General features: G+C 38.5%; 1 protein-coding gene and 1 pseudogene across 1 annotated transcript in view; both read right to left on the minus strand.

Moving 5' to 3' along the window:
* The window catches only part of IL1RAPL2 (interleukin 1 receptor accessory protein like 2), a 678833-nt gene that overhangs the window by 352009 nt on the left and 310346 nt on the right, over window positions 1-16478 (minus strand). The gene's annotated exons all lie outside the window — the stretch shown is intronic.
* LOC128577522 (ubiquitin-conjugating enzyme E2 variant 1-like) lies at window positions 7744-8189 on the minus strand (annotated as a pseudogene).

A 16478-nucleotide genomic window follows, 5' to 3' on the forward strand; every position in this document is an offset into this window, starting at 1 on the left:
CTGAGGCAGATGGATTGCCTGGGCTGAGGAGTTCGAAACCAGCCTGAGCAAGAGCAAGACCCTCTCTCTAAAAAAAAAAAAAAGCTGGGCATTGTGGCAGGCACCTGTAGTCTAAACTGTTTGGGAGGCTAAGGCCAGAGGATCACTTGAGCCCAAGTGCTTGATGTTGCTGTGAGTCATGATGTCCCTGTACTCTATAGAGGGTGACAAAGTGATACTTTGTCTCAAAAAATATATATATCAGTAGAATTATTTATTTGATGGAATAAATCACTTTATTTGACTACATTGCTCAAGTGCTACATGCTTTTATTACAATTTTCATTATCCTCTTTTGATGTTGACTGGTCTGTTTAATTAGATTTGCCAGAAAGACAAAGTGGGATGGAATAGAAGGACAGAAACTCATTAATTTCTTTAAATAAAACCATGTTGGAATTTTTATGTTAAAGTCAATGAAATGGATTCCCCCCAAATCTATTCAATACACCAGCATTAAAATCACATCGCAAAATCACTATGCATCACATTTAACATTCAAATCCTACAGATGTCGTCTACATTTATAAGAGGCTAAAGTCTGAACTTGTCATCTAATAACTTAAAGGCAGCCACAACTTTTCTGCCTTTTTACATACACATCTTCTATTTTATCATTGTTATTACCAAGTCACTTTTCTCATTTGCCCCCATTAACACACTGCATTAATTTTCAACTCTGTATCTTGGCTTAAAACTCTTCCCCAAGTTGGAAAACAAATAATAAAAGCTACTATAGTTATCATTTCTTTAGTATCTACTGAGTGATAGCCACTGTTCTAAGATATTTTATATTACATTGCACAAATAACTTGCCCAAACTCAAGCAGCTTTTCAATCTAAAGTAGGGATCTGACTTGAGTTCTGTCTGATTTCACCAGGCCCACAATCCGCTAAGATCTTCCCCTTACTTTTTGCCGTCTTAAGTCTTACCTATCCTCCACCAAAAACCTATTTAAGTCCTATATCTTCCAGAAAGCCTTTCCTAACAATAGCCCAAGATAATTTTTCTCTTTGAACTCCTAAAGCATTTACTATTTCTTTGAACCTCTCATTTGGTTCACAGCATACAGTGCTTTGAATACAAATTTAAACCTCATTTTCCATAGCTATGTCTGGTCTCCCCAGTTAGATTTTTAAGCTCCTGGAGGACAAGAATCATGTCTCACATATTCCAGCAAATAAGATAGTGTGTGACATTGTGGAACAAGTAAACACTTAAAATCTCCAAATTAGTTGCACCACAATATTCTTTCTTTAAAAATGGGTGGTTCCTATAGGGTTCTTACATTGCAAGGAACAGAAACAAACATTTTTTGCTAATGACAGAAGGGAATTTAGCAGAAGGATATCTGAAGAATGGCCAAGAAGTCTATAGAACTGGGTTTAATAATAGCAAAGAAACCAGGGCAGGTCTAGATGTACAGGCTATTTAATGATGTCATCTTGAGCTCATTGGATTGCATTGGTTAATGTGTTTCTTTTATTGTATTGTAGTTTGGTTTCTTTTGTCCTTTTGTTATTTTCATCAAGGTTCAAAACCCCAGAAACATAGGCTGAATGAGCAAGTTTTGAGCTCCAGCCCAAGGCAAGACTGCGTGCACACCATGAAGAAAAAAGAATCCCCTTAAAGCAGGTTTTCTCAAACTCAGTACTTTTTTTTTGTTTTGTTTTGTTTTGTTTTGAGACAGTCTCACTCTGTCATCCTCGGTAGAGTGCCATAGTGTCGCAGCTCACAGCAACCTCTCACTCCTAGGCTTAGGCAATTCTCTTGCCTCAGCCTCTTGAGTAGCTGGGACTACAGGCGCCCACTACAACGCCTGGCTATTTTTTTGTTGCAGTTTGGCTGGGGCCAGGTTTAAACCCGCCACCTGTGGTATATGAGGCCAGCACCCTACCCACTGAGCCACAGGCACCGCCCAGCAAACTCAGTACTATTAACATTCACTGCCAGACAACTATTTTTTGGAAGTGATTGTTCCATGCCCTGTTGAATATTTAGCAGCATCCCTGGCCTCTACCCAATAGACACCCATAGCATCCTCCACCAGTTATGACAAGAAGAAATGTCTAAGATATTGGCAAATGTTCCTAGGAGAACAAAATTTACCCTCATTAAGAATCACTGCCCTAAAGAAAACTTAGGTTGTTATTGGAAAAAGAAATGAATACTAGATGGCTAAAAGTAACAGGCACATACTACTTCCTTGCCCAACTCCTACATTCATTTCTATGTGAAAAGCATTCTTTGGAGCAAATAGCACTAATAGGATGCCCTGATTTTGTAAAAAGAAGTGGCCTTGACTACACACATCCACTACTATAGGCAATGAGTTCTGTTAATCAAAAGAAGGAAGTATTTGGCATTAAAAGAATCAAAGTTCTAAAATAGTCATTGGCCTCTGTCCATTGGTAGCAACAGTTCACCGGGCTCTTGCCGCTTCCAAATCACCTAAGCTCAAAAACTAATTCCAAAAAAGAGCAATAGCAGCCCTATGGCTCTTTGACCCAGAGTGCCCAAGTGCACAAGTATAGATTGCCTGATGTTCTGAGGGAATTGGGGATCTTGGGAAGGAAGATTTGAAAAGAAAATTATTGTGGGAAGATAAAATAGAGGTCCTTACTAAGCAAATTGGATGTTAACTTTCTTAAAAGTTTCCTATAATCTTAAAGGGAAATTTGCCAATCCCAGCCAAATAGTCGACTAGTTTAAAGAGTTCATTATTGAACCCAATTCAGTTTATGAAAGTCAGAAATTGCAGAGATCCGAACACATCATAACCACTATTACCCTTTGGAAGATTTTGCATTTTCTTCTATGTGATTAGCTAATAATCACTTGGGGCAAAGAATCTCTCTTTTGAAATTAACTAGATAGGCTCTCCAGAATTCTGAATTACGATGTACACATCTCACTGGCCACTTCATCTAAAGCCCTATGTTAAAAGTCTTTTACTTGTAGCATTACCAGCCTAAGAGTCCCCTAATTTAGATGATCATCTGAGAAAAAATACACAATAATCATGAATAATCAATACAATCCTTAATCCTCCAAACCTGTAAATTCAAACAAGACCATCCTTGGCTATAATGTGTCTTCTTTGCCATAGTTTTCCTTATTTTGTGCTCCCAACTTCAGAGAAGTTTCTTCTCCACCTGTTTTCAGGCATCCAGACTTGTGTCTCTCTAACCAAACTCTGCTGCAATTTAAACCTTAGTATGAATTTAAGACACCTGTACCTCATTACATAGCTAGTTACTTTTGAAGGATTATCTTTAAATGTGGAATGAAAGACACTGTTTTGTAGACCCACATTGGGCCCTCTCCTGAACTCCTGTCTTTACATTGATGGTCAACAAACAGGGTGGCCTTCAGCAAAAGTCAATGAAGTCAGATAAAGTTATTTTCCTCAAGATTCCAGCCAGCATTATTATGAGTGATTCCTCTACTTCATAACAATAACTGAGGAAAAAGAGCCCAGGCATATTTTAAATTAAAAAAAAAAATCAATAAAAGCTTTTGTTTTCACTTTTTGGCCTGTTATTACCCCCAGCAACTAACCGTTGTAGGAACTTCTTTAATAATTATTTTTTCTAAAGAAAAATCTAATATTGTCCACCATATTTGTAATAGGCGGAAACAGACTGGCACGGATGGTTTCTTTATTAAGTCTGTCTAGAGATAAAATAAATTCTTTAGGTTTTCCAGCTGTAACAGAAAGGCTGTAATAGGTTCAGGGAAAAAATAAAAAATGATTCTCAGAATCATTTGGAAATTTGTTTTCAAACTATTGATGGCTCAACCTTCAGATTTTCATTTATGTATCTCCCATACCTCTGTACCCTCTCAATTAAAAATAATTCCCTTTATTAAGTCACTGTTATGATGACAGTGTTTTATGACCTTCATACGTGTATTTGGAAAATAAAATTATTGAGAATTACTAAGAGTCAAACACATAGGAAGTCATATACAGATGACTAAATTGCTTTAAAACACACACACACTCTCAAACCACTATAACTCGGACTTTACCTTATAAACACAAACAATGTAACCTTGTATATATCCTCACATAAATCTGAAACACACACATACATTACAGTGACACTAAAAATACTCCTGCCATCATTTAAAGCCATTGCAGGGATTCGCCTTTTTTTTTTAGCATAGAACTTAAAGGTTAGGTACTGTCTTTGAATAAATAAGTGATCCTTTAACAAACAGATGCCAAATTGCTGGGGAAGAACTGGGCAACTTACCTGGTCGTTGCCCTTGCACAGCTCAGGGCCTCCCTAGCATCTGGCTCAGAGCTTGCGTCCTGCCTTGCAATTCAGTGGATGTGCCCTGAGGGTGGTGAATGGTCAGAACTTCTGTGAAGTTGCCCTAAGATGCCCTTTTCTTTGGATTCCCCATTTATTCCCACTTATATTTGAGTTTTGAGCAATGCATAAGCTTTGGGAAAGCTTAAGCATAAAGGCAGGGCAATTTCTTCTCAATGCCATTTGACACAGGGACCTTCTCTGGAGAGAAAAATGTTTATTCAGCACAAATCTACCCAGACATAAAGCAACTCCTTCAAAATTGAAAAGCAGACAACCTTGGGGGAATCAGAAACTTAGGCAGAGGTTATGATGATAGCTCTTTCCCCCATTTTTCTTCCCAGTGCCTACTGTTTCTTCATTCTTGCCTTTTCCCTCTCAATTGAGTTTTTGCCTTTTCTCTCTAAAATAGCACTGTTCGGACCCTAGTATTGTTGACATCAAACAAATTCCAAATGTGGTTACTATTAATACTGAAGAAATTATACAAGATAATATATTACAGGTTCCACCCAGAACTTGGGATGTACTTATTAATAGCATCAAAATAAATATGAGAGGTTAAACATAGGTGATGGGTCAATTTTTACCTTGCAGCAAGATCAACATTTGGGTCTGTGGCTACTAATCTGTCACATTCTAGAAAACTGGCTCAGATAGTGATTAATAATAATACTCAAAGATGAATAATTTTAGAACTAGACAAACCCTTAGAGGTCTAATCCATCTGGCTATTTTGGCAGATGAAGAAACTGACAAAAGGAAGGAATGTGTTCATCATATTGTAAAGTAGTGATAAAACAAAAGACCAAAACCCGTTTCCTGAACTAAAGTCAATATTCTTGCCACTGCACAAAGGCTAACAATGATTAAGCACGCATTCCATGCCAGGCACTTTTACATTCATTCTCTCATTAAACTCTCACGACCATGTGTAAAGTGGTCCTATTATTATCAGCATTTGACACATGAGGAAATTGAGGTTCAGTGAGATTAAGTGACTTGCCTAAAGTCATATTGCTGGTAAATACATTATGGGTCCAGGATTCAACCTAAGTCTATCTCATTCTTGAGTCCAAGTTTATAGCCATTACTCCATACATCATCTTTCCTCCTTATTCTTTAAGATTCTGTTTCTTTAAAAAATTATATATATATATATGTGTGTGTGTGTGTGTGTGTGTGTGTGAGCTTAACGCAGCCACACATGAATCCTTCCCCTCCTCTTCCTACTCTCCTCCTAAGACAAAGACACAAAGGATCTGGTTAACCTCACCCCTAGAAGTTCATGCCAAATGATCCTAACCTTCATGCAAAAGCTGTGAAATTTACCCAGCCCTTGCATCCCCATATAAAAGGGGTCTCTAACTTCCCCCAGGCACAGAAGCCACCTTTGCACTGCCCAGGGGGGTGATCCCTTTTCGATAAACCTGGCCTGAGCATCTCCACTGCAGCCTAGTCTCTGAGTGCCACTCTTAAACCTTTCAATATATATAATAGCTATATATTTAGCTCAGGTTTTGGTAAGGTGAAAAGAATAGTCACCAGAGTTACTCCACCCTGCCAGCTCTCAGATGGCTATGTTTCCATAAAAGCATCATCAAAGCAAAGCAAAATCTTAAATGTTTCACTAAATTGATAAGGTTTGAAGATGACTTGATTGAACACCTCCACAATTACAAAAATTCAATCTTGGATGGCTTGGTATCATTCATTTATTTGCTCAGTTAACAAATGTTTATAGTTCTATATGGCAAAAACTCTCTCAAACAGCACGTGTGCATCTGTGTTGTGGGTAGGGATGCAAAGTATAAATTTGAAGAATACAGAGTCATATTAAAAGGCTTAGTGTAATAGAAGAAATGGAGGTATACAAATGGCTGAAATAAATGTCAAAAAGTAGTAATTGCTTGTTTTAGCTTTTATCGGAACTGTACAAGTTACCACAAATTTGACTGTTGATCTATTTATTTTTACACAATACATTGCTTTTATTTTGGTAAGTATCCACATTTTAGCATATAGTGGTCCTGAACATAAAATGGAAAAATGCAGCAATTTGCTGAGAAGTCAAGCCTGCCAATTTGGGGGATCTGCTGTGCTCACCCAGTTCTTTCTAGATACCTGCTGAGGATCAGATCATAAGAAGCAGCAACACCAAAACCAAAGTATGCACTTAATTCAAGGTTCTTTTTGTTCCAGTTGTCAGATTCCAAACTAGATCTCAATCAATTGCAAGGATGACCAAATGAGAACTCTGTCTAAAAGTTCAATTTTTAAAGTGAAAACAATTTCAAGAAATGAAAATAATTCAGTGGGATCATGTGTGCTTACAAGTGTCTTCATCTGCGCTTTCTCCAAGTTTAACCACCAAGGACTCTGAGAACTGGCTGGTTGGAGTAACTCTAGTAACTGTTCTTTTCCCTTTATCAAAACTTGAGGTAAAAAAATACATCAGCTGATGATGACAGCAGAGGGTGGCATGACTAAGGACCCCAAATTCATCTCCCATGGCTGGTGGAGTGAATAAATGTGGTTCCAAAACTAAACAAGGGAGGTCAGAGATTTTTTCCAACCTTACTTGATGGTTTCTGGCCAAAGCAAGGGAGTGTCATGAAAAGTGTTGGGTGGTGACAATGCAAAGAGGGAATTAAGGAGGAGGGGGGAGAAAGCAGCACTCCTTAATAAAGGTGGAGGAGAGAAGACATGGGGAAAGCCCTGAGTTCCTCATGGAAGACCAATCTAGAAGGGAACAGAGGGGTTATAACCTATGCATTGGCCAAAGGTGGGAGGAGAGGAAGAGTGGGAAGGGGACAATGGCTTGGAAGGGGGCATTATTAAGACTTAAAGAAACCAGGGTTGCAAGCAAAGCACCCTACACGCCCAGCAGTAGTCCCACAGGTTGTGCCCTAAAACCTTCATATCTACTCTAACAAGCCCCCAAGCTGGAGGGGTGTTGCAGCTATAGGAAGAGGCAAGGGGGAGGGAAAGGAGAGAAGGCAGAGACCCCAGGCCATGGAATCAACAGTAAGATGATTGTGTGCTGTGTCTTTTCACAGGTGAGTTAGATGTGTCCCACCAGTTATAATGGGAAACAGTTTAAATATACTTTCTTGATCTTAGAAGTTCAGCTACACAGACAGTGGTTATACTTGTTAGGATGATTCGTTATAGCACGACTTACGTATTTCAAAAGGACAAAAAATAAGTATCACTTATGGTCTCTTAAGATAAATTCTATTTATCTTAATAAGGAACAGGAGCTTCCTTTCCAGTACTTTGAGGTCTATGAAACATCTAGAAAATTTACTACTGTGGAAAATGAAGACTGCTTAAATCAAATGGGGTGGGAGAGAAAGGACCTGAGGTGTTTCTTTTTGATTAATTCCTGTAACACTGTCCTTCAGGCAGCTGAAGGAGTTTCATATTTTCATTAGACATCATTACACACCGACGCTCTTGCAGGACAACTTTGATGCTATGTGAATTCTGCCATATTGTTAGCACTGATACGACTCTTGGATCCACCACTCCATTAGAACTATTAACTTCATTCATATTAATTTTTTGTTACAAATCATACAAAGGGGTGATGCTTCTGGGTATTTAAGTACACATTCTATTTTAAGGATATATATTCGGTTTTCATAAATTGTTCTTGGAGGCCTAATTATCATCCCTGTCCATCTTGTAATTGACATGTCTTCATCATCTTCTAGACTCCAGATAACGGTGCCATCTCTTACTCCTTTCTGGCCTTTTTCAAATTCTTCTAACAATAGGAAATTGTGAGAGACTTTTACTCCCAAGCCTGTGGTGGCTGCCATCTTGCATTGCTTTTGCGTGAAGACTGGCCTACAAACTTAACAGTTTAAAACAACATTTATATTATTATATCATCTTATAGTTTAGGAGCTCAGAAGTCTGATAAGGGTCTAACTGGATTAAAAGCAGGAATGTGCAACTTCCTAGAGCCCTTCCTGGAGCAACTTCCTGGAGATAAATCTGTTTTTTCTCCTTTTCTACCCTCAAGAGTCTGTGCTTGGCCTATTGTCATCTTTAAAGCCAGAAGCAGGTTAAGTCCTTATCACATTACATCATTCAGATTTTTTTTTTCTGTCTCCCTCTTCTATTTTTATGGACCCTTGTGATTACATTGGTACTATCTGGATAATCCAGATTTTCCTATTTTATGGTCAGGTGATGAGCAACCCTAATTCCATTTACAATTTTATTTTGCCTTTGCTATAGGACCTAACAAATTTCTAACATATGAGAATATGGATAGCTCTGGGGGCATTATTCTGCCTATCACCATGCTACAGAGGTAATCAAATAAAATACAAATGAAATTTAAAGAAGGGGAATATGATATCTTGGCTGTCATATGGAACAATATGCATTTCATGTGTTGTATTTTAATGAAATGAACTTTACTGGTATCATTTCCGTCAAATGAGTTTGTGAATATAGTCTTTGCATTTCAAACAAAAGCTTATGAAGGCAATTATTTGAATAGATTGGGCTGGTATCGATACTTCTGTTTTCAGCCTAAGAGTTTAGTTATTTATGGTTGTTGAATTCATTAGGAATTCATAGCTTGTCAACATGATGTTGTATTATATAAAGAGTAAGGAAAAGCAAAATATTACTTAAGCATGTTTAGCTGTGTGGATATGCTAATAGTCCCTAAAGAGGATGACAACTGTGGATATTAAATAAGCAATTTTTTAAGAACCAAATGTTTCATGACAAGGATAATTTTATAATTCACAGAATATCCTTTTGGTAGACACTAATCATGATGTGTATTAGAGTTTAGAAAGAAAATGTCCTCTTAAGTGGTGAGCCATTCTAACATAAAAACTTACTTAGTTTGGAGTCTGAGGTAGAAAATACAGCTGGTGTCAATCCCAAGGAATATTCACTTTACCCTCCTCCCTCCTCCACTGCAGCTTTGCATTTCCAGAGAAGATTTCATGGTTGTGAGTAACCTGTTTATTTGTATGACAACAAGCCAACTGCCTGGTCATGAAAAATCTATAAATGTCATGATATTATTTTCACTTTGCAGGTGAGGGAACAGAGGTTCAGAAAGGTTAAACTACCTCTCACCTAAGAACTCACCTAAGGGCCAGAACCACAATTTAAATCCTAATTTCTTGACTCAATATTCTATAGTCTCCTGTTCTCATTCAATCCTCAAAACATTTCAATGAGGTGAATACTACTATTTCAGTTTTTACTGTTAAGAAAATTAAGGTCCAGAGAGGGTTACATCACTCAGCCAAGGTTTCCTAGTTAGCAAAAGTGCCAGAGCTATCATTCAAATGTCTATCTGCCTGGCTTTAAATCTGGGATCTTTCTCCCTGAATCTTTCTGGAATGAATAAGTAATAGTAGTTAAAATTAATTCAATCATAGAAGAATAGTGTCTGAAAATAAAATAATTTTGCTTTCCATTTGTATCACTGAAGTCAGGACCTGGCCCTTAGAAATCTTGATTAATTTCCCACATGATATTAGCTCTCTGGGAGGTTTCCAAGCTTGTTCCTTGTCTTCTTAACACTGATGAGCACTAATTTAATTAATCAAATATAAGTTGATGATCTATGATGTTGAAATTGATTTTCAAATGAAACCAATTATAACTGCTCACAGTTCCAAGGAGAAAATATAACCTAGGTGATTTCAAGATGTGATTATTGGAGCAGAAGAATCAAAGAAAGGGGGAAAAAAAAAACACCTGAACTTACAAAGCACTTTCCCCTTTCCATGATTATCTCATTAAGTCCAACTGGGAGGCTAGGAAAACAAGAATTGTTATCTCTAGAAACTGAGATATGAAAGCTTAGGAATTTTTCCAAGTAGAATTTCTGAAACAGCTTGCCCCCTAACTGTAGAACTTTGAAGGCTCCATGTTTTCTGATAGAGTAAACATTTCCTCAATTGTCCTTATCCTTCATCTCCTGATATAGCATTGTTAAGAAATTGGACCCAATCCTCAGGAGGAGAACTTGCGTCTCTAAATAAGCAAATGACATAACATAAGGCAAGCCAGTGCTTTCACAGGGAAGTCACTCCCACCACAGACCTCTCTGTACCAGTTTAAATGAAGATAAAGCAACTTCCAAGTGTGGTCTAATTCACCTGAGGGTCTTCACCTCCACCCCACCTCACCCCGTCATCCCCTAGTCTGGACTGACACTTCCTCTGCAGAACATGCCAGTGCATATGGAAACTCAGACTGGGTGTGGTGGCTCACGCCTGTAATCCTAGCACTCTGGGAGGCCCAGGTGGGTATCGCCTGAGCTCATGAGTTTGAGACCAGCCTGATCCAGAACGAGACCTCATCTCTAAAAATAGCCAGGCATTATGGTGGGTGTCTGTAGTTTCAGTTACCTGGGAGGCTGACACAAGAGAATTACTTGAGCCCAAGAGTCTGAGGTTGCTGTGAGCTGTGATGCCATGGCACTCTACCGAGGGCAATAAAATGAGAGTCTGTCTCAGAAAAAAAAAAAAAAAAAAAAAGATGGAAATTCAGTTGTTAAAGGCTGCTCTGGCCTTCTGCCAAATTGATCTGGTGCCAATGGATGTTTTTACAGCAAACGTGCACTTTCTCTAGGAGTATCTTTAGTCAAGAAGGGTTCCGGTCATTTGTGAGAGAACAAAAGGCTTTTCAGGAAACACTCTTGTGGGGGTAGTTACCTGGGGTTACAGACTAGGGAAAACACTGCAGACAAATCTTGCTGTAGGAGGTGACTCAGTGTCTACTACAGCTCTGCTTTTAACCTGACAGGCTAGTTACATGTCTGACCAAAACCCAGGCCTGGGGGATCTTTCTGTGGGGGCAGATGCCCGGTCAATGCTTTAGCATGAGACTGATGGCCAGAGCTCACTAGCATATGTAGTACAGCCATGTTAGTCCCAGAGAGCTTGAGAGAAAATAAAAGACACTGCCTAGTTCCTGAGAAGGGAATTTCAGTTCCTGGGACAGCAAAATCTCCTCATTCCCATCTGTCTTATGTCGATCCAGACCTTGGAAATGTCTGTGATATTCATTAGCATCAGGCTGATCTCACCCTAATTCAGAGCAGATGGTGGCTTATATGTTATGATTTTACAGGGAAAGCCTCTCTCAACTTTCAGAAACACCTGCCACACACTATCTAGGTCACAAAACTCCATAACGTTGCAACTGAAAGCATGGGTTCTGGATTCAGAATACCTGAGTTTGAATTCTGGGTCTGCCACTTACTGTGTTACCTTGGTCATGGTGCTTAACCCCCTCTGCGATTCCATTTCCTTAATGCATAACTGTGGACAATAATTGTACCCACTTTTTAGGATTATTATCAAGGTTAAGTAAGATCACGCTTTTAAAGTGCTAAGCAGAGGCCTGGCTCACAGTTTATTTCTGAATAAATGGTAGCACATATTATTGATTTGTCAATTAAAGAGAACATTGAGCTCTATCTTCCCCTAGGGAGTGATTAATTAATTACCCCATAGTAAATGAATACCTGAGAATAGGTATGACAAGAGGAGGAAGGTTGAAAAGACAAGGGTGGGTCCTAAAAGGAAGAAGGGAGAGTGAGGCAGACAGAGATATAAGCATTGGGATCACCAAAGCAAATCTCACGTACTGCAAAAACTCACTTCTCTAATACTATGAGCTATCACAGTATTCATAAAGAGATCCAGATCCAAAACTCATATGGCCAGCTTCTTCCTTGGTAAGGGGATCATGTGTTTTTCTGCAAGTTTAAAAATTATCTACTGTAATGCATTAAAAAAAAAAAAAAGGATGTCTGGCAGGTGTGTTTCAATAGTATCTGTGTGGATAACACACTCAGCCTGAGTCACTGATTTTATTGACTTCCCCTGCCCATGAAAAGCCAAAAAGGAAGGTAAGTCGAGTGGCTGGGCTTTCAGGCCAATATCAATTTTGCTGAAAAGCAAATAGGCGAATTACTGACAGAATAACAGAAGGCACTTCATCAGCTTTCGGAAATGTCTTCCATAGCCTAGATAATTTAAAAGCAGCTTACTATCCATGTGGTTATCTTGGAGCTCTGGGCTAGAATTTAAGAGACCTGGTTCTGGGTAGATGCCCAGTAATGGGATTGTAGGATCAAATGGGAGGTCTAGTTTGAGTTCTTTGAGGGTTCTCCATACTTCCTTCCAAATAGAAAAAAAAAAAAATCCTTTTACTATAAGGACACTTGCACTAGACTGTTTATTGCAGCTCAATTTACCATCACTAAAATGTGGAAACAGCCTAAATGCCCACCAACCCAGGAATGGATTAACAAGCTGTGGTATATGTATATAATGGAATACTATTCAGCCATTAAAACATATGGAGACTTTACATCTTTTGTATTAACCTAGATGGAAGTGGAACACATTCTTCTTAGTAAAGCATCACAAGAATGGAGAAGCAAGAATCCTATGTACTCAGTTCTGATATGAGGACAATTAATGATATAGTACATGGTGGGGATTGGAAGAAGGGGAGAGCAGAGAGAGGGAAGGAGGGGGGTGGGGGTTCAGGGGTGTGACACACCTTTTAGGGGCAGGACACAATTATAAGAGAGACTTTACCTAACCAATGCAATCAATGAAACTTGAAATCTTTGTACCCTCAATGAATCCCCAACAATAAAAAAAAAAGAGACCTGGTTCTAATCCTGGCTCCACTAATAATTTACAGTGTGGCACTGAACAATTCAGTCAACTTTTCTACTGCTTAGTTTCCCCAAATTCAAAATAGGAATTCTAACTGCCTTGTAGAGTTTGTGGGGTTAATAAGAGAATCAAATAAAATAAGAAATATAAAAGTCCTATGAGGATTTCATTTTAAAAAATGAAATATACATAAATAGAAAAGCTGGAAATGTTCTCCTAATCTCCCAACTCCCAACAATGCATCCCAGAGAGAGATATAGCTGTCTTATGCCATTCTTTACGGTCCATGACGAGACTATCTACAGGACAATTTCAATTGTTCAGTGTTTTAAAAGATTTTACATCATGGTATTCTATTATATGTTTAGTGTAAGTTGATCTAACTTTACGGAAAAGCTACATTCATTTAAGAAGAGGGCCAAGAATCATCACCATTTTTTCTGTAAAATAATAATACACAACACTTACTAAGAGCCTGGTACTGTTCTAAGGACTTACCAGATATTAATTCATTTAATGCTTTCAACAACTCTCTATATGAGGTACATACGATTATTATCTATACTTTACAGATAAAAATGGAACTATTAAGAAATTATGTGACCTGCTAAGTTTACACAGTTAATAAGAAACAAAGCTGATGTTTGAATTTGGGCACTTTGGCTTCAGAGTCCTTTATAAGTGTAATAAGACTCTGATCAATTTGCATCATTTCGATAGCATTTAATCTTACAGAATCTTATAATTACACAGACTCTAGTCTTTTTACCTAAGACATGAGTTTCCTTTACGGAGTTCCCAACATTCAGCCATGGCTTCATAATGTTTCTGCAAAAAGCTCACTACTTCATGAGGTCAATTGCATCAATTTTTGAATAACTCTGTTAAAAATTTCTTCTTTAGGTCATGAGTAGTGGCTCATGCCTCTAATTCTAGCACTCTGGGAGGCCAAGGTGGGTGGATTGCTGAAGCTCAGGAGTTGGAGCCCAGCCTGAGCAAGAGTGAGACCCCATCTCTACTAAAGAAAAAACAGCCTGGTGTTCTGGTAGGTGCCTGTAGTCCCAGCTACGCAGGAGGCTGAGGCAAGAGGATCCCTTGAACCCAAGAGTTTGAGGTTGCTGTGAGCTAGGCTGATACCACGGCACTCTACCCAGGATGACAGGGTGAGACTCTGTTTCAAAAAATAAATAAATGAATGAATGGATAAATGAATAAATATTTCTTTCTTACATTCAGCTATAATTTGTCTCTTTTTACAGGACCTCTTGGCCCTATTTCTGCTCTCTGGAATAACACAGAATAAACTCAAAACACCTTCTATATACCAATGCCTAAAATATTTGGGAGTATTTCTTGATCTCTTTCACCCCCTGCCCTTCTACAAATCTTCCCCTTTCAGGCTAAACACTGCCACTTCCCCCACTTCCTCAATTGTCCATTGTCTTTTAGGTGACATGTTTTCCAAAAACTCTTTTCTATCCTAGTTATCCTTTTTTGGATACAATCTGGCCTGTCAATAGGCCTCTTACATGTGGCACATTAAACTGAACACATAATTTCAGATGTCATCTAAAGTGCAATGGAACCAATACTTCTATTGTTCTGGACTACCTTTCTGTGATGCAGATTAAGACTGAATTAGCATTTTTGGCAATCTAGACATGTTACTTGTACGCTTAGCCAACTAAAATCCCAAGACTATACTTTTGCAGTTGGAGCTTTGGACCCAAATGAAAAGCTTGACATTTTTTCCCTATTAAATGTCATCTGGTTAGTTTCAACCCATCATTCCAAACTACTGAGATCTTTTTGAATAAGAATTATGTTCTCCAAAGAACTAACCATCCCACCCAACTTCCTCTCATCTGAAACTGTGATAAGTATAATTTATATGTCATCTGAGTCACTGATAAAAAATGAAACACCCTGAGAAAGGGCTCTTTGGTGGTCAACAACATTAACATATACTTCTGGAGTACAGTGCCTGGTGATTGCCCAAAGCCCTGCACTGTGCTGGACTCCTCTGGCTCTGCCTCATACTCTGGGCCATTCTTTTTCAAATCAGACCAGCTAGATAATTTATAGTGTCCAACACAAAATAAAAATATGTGGTCCCTGGGGGCCAAGTGCAGTGGCTCATGCCTGTAATCCTAGCACTCTGGGAGGCCAAGGCGGGTGGATTGCTTGAGCTCATGAGTTCAAAACCAGCCTGAGCAAAAATGAGACCCCAGTCGCTCCTAAAACTAGAGAAAAACTGGGGCAAGAGATCACTTGAGCCTGAGTTGGAGGTTGCTGTGAGCTATGTCGCCACAGCACTCTACCTAGGGTGACAGCTTGAGACTTGGTCTCAAAAAAAAAAAAAAAATCTATGTATGTATGTATGTATGTATGTATGTATGTATGTATGTATGTATGTATCTATCTATCTATCTATCTATCTATCTATCTATCTATCTATCTATCTATCTATCTATGTGGTCCCTCAATCAGAAATCCTTAGGAAATTCAGTACAGTAACAGCAGAGCATTAAACCAAATATGAGTCCCTTCCAAGTATAGAACTCTGCATGACAGCACAGGTAACAGGCCCCGAGGCCAGCTCTCTTAAAAACTTTCCTGTGACTGAGATTGCCAGCTGTTCAGCAAAATTGGTTTCTTTTTCTTTCTGAGAAAATACCTAGACTACACATTGGCTACCCTCCCTTGAGTTAGGCATCGCAATATGTCTGTATTCTAGCCAGTGCAATGTGAGTGGAAGTGATCTGCACTATGCTCAGACTTGATTTATATGATTTTTCATGCCATTTTCTCTCCTTCCAGTTTGGTAAAAATGATAATGATGACCTCAGAAGTGATATGGTAAAGATGGTGAAACTTTAAGAATGAAGGAGCCCAGGTCCTCAAATGAAGAATTTGCTAGGACTTTGTATGAGAAAAAAATATTAATTTCTATCATGTCCGAACCATTATATACTTTGGAGTTTACTTGTTACAGCAGTTAGTGTCACACAAGATAATACGCTGCGTAATTGTCCGAATGACCCAAAAGGTTAGTTAAAATTCAGATAACTAGATGTCTCTACTAGAGAATAGAATTCAGTGGATCTGTAGTGGGTGTAGAAATAAGTATTTGTAATAAGGCCTCCCACAGCCGGTTCTAAAGATAAGGAGAGTTTGAGGATCTGTTTGCTCTATGCTTTTCCTTCCATTTTCCTTATTACAATGTCCCTGCTCTATGTTCTATTTCTTCCTTGTTCATGTTTCTAAGGTGAAATTTACCTAATGTCTTTAATTAATCTGCTTCATGGAGTACAGACTTTATGTCTGAAGCTCCAGCAATCATCCTAAATTTGGGATGGAAATCAGATGCAAATAATGGAAGAATAGAAAGAGAGTAGAATACTAGATCCCTGATGTATTCTTACT

The sequence above is a fragment of the Nycticebus coucang genome, chromosome X (genome assembly GCF_027406575.1).
Source record: "Nycticebus coucang isolate mNycCou1 chromosome X, mNycCou1.pri, whole genome shotgun sequence".
In the NCBI taxonomy this organism is placed as follows: Eukaryota; Metazoa; Chordata; class Mammalia; order Primates; family Lorisidae; genus Nycticebus; species Nycticebus coucang.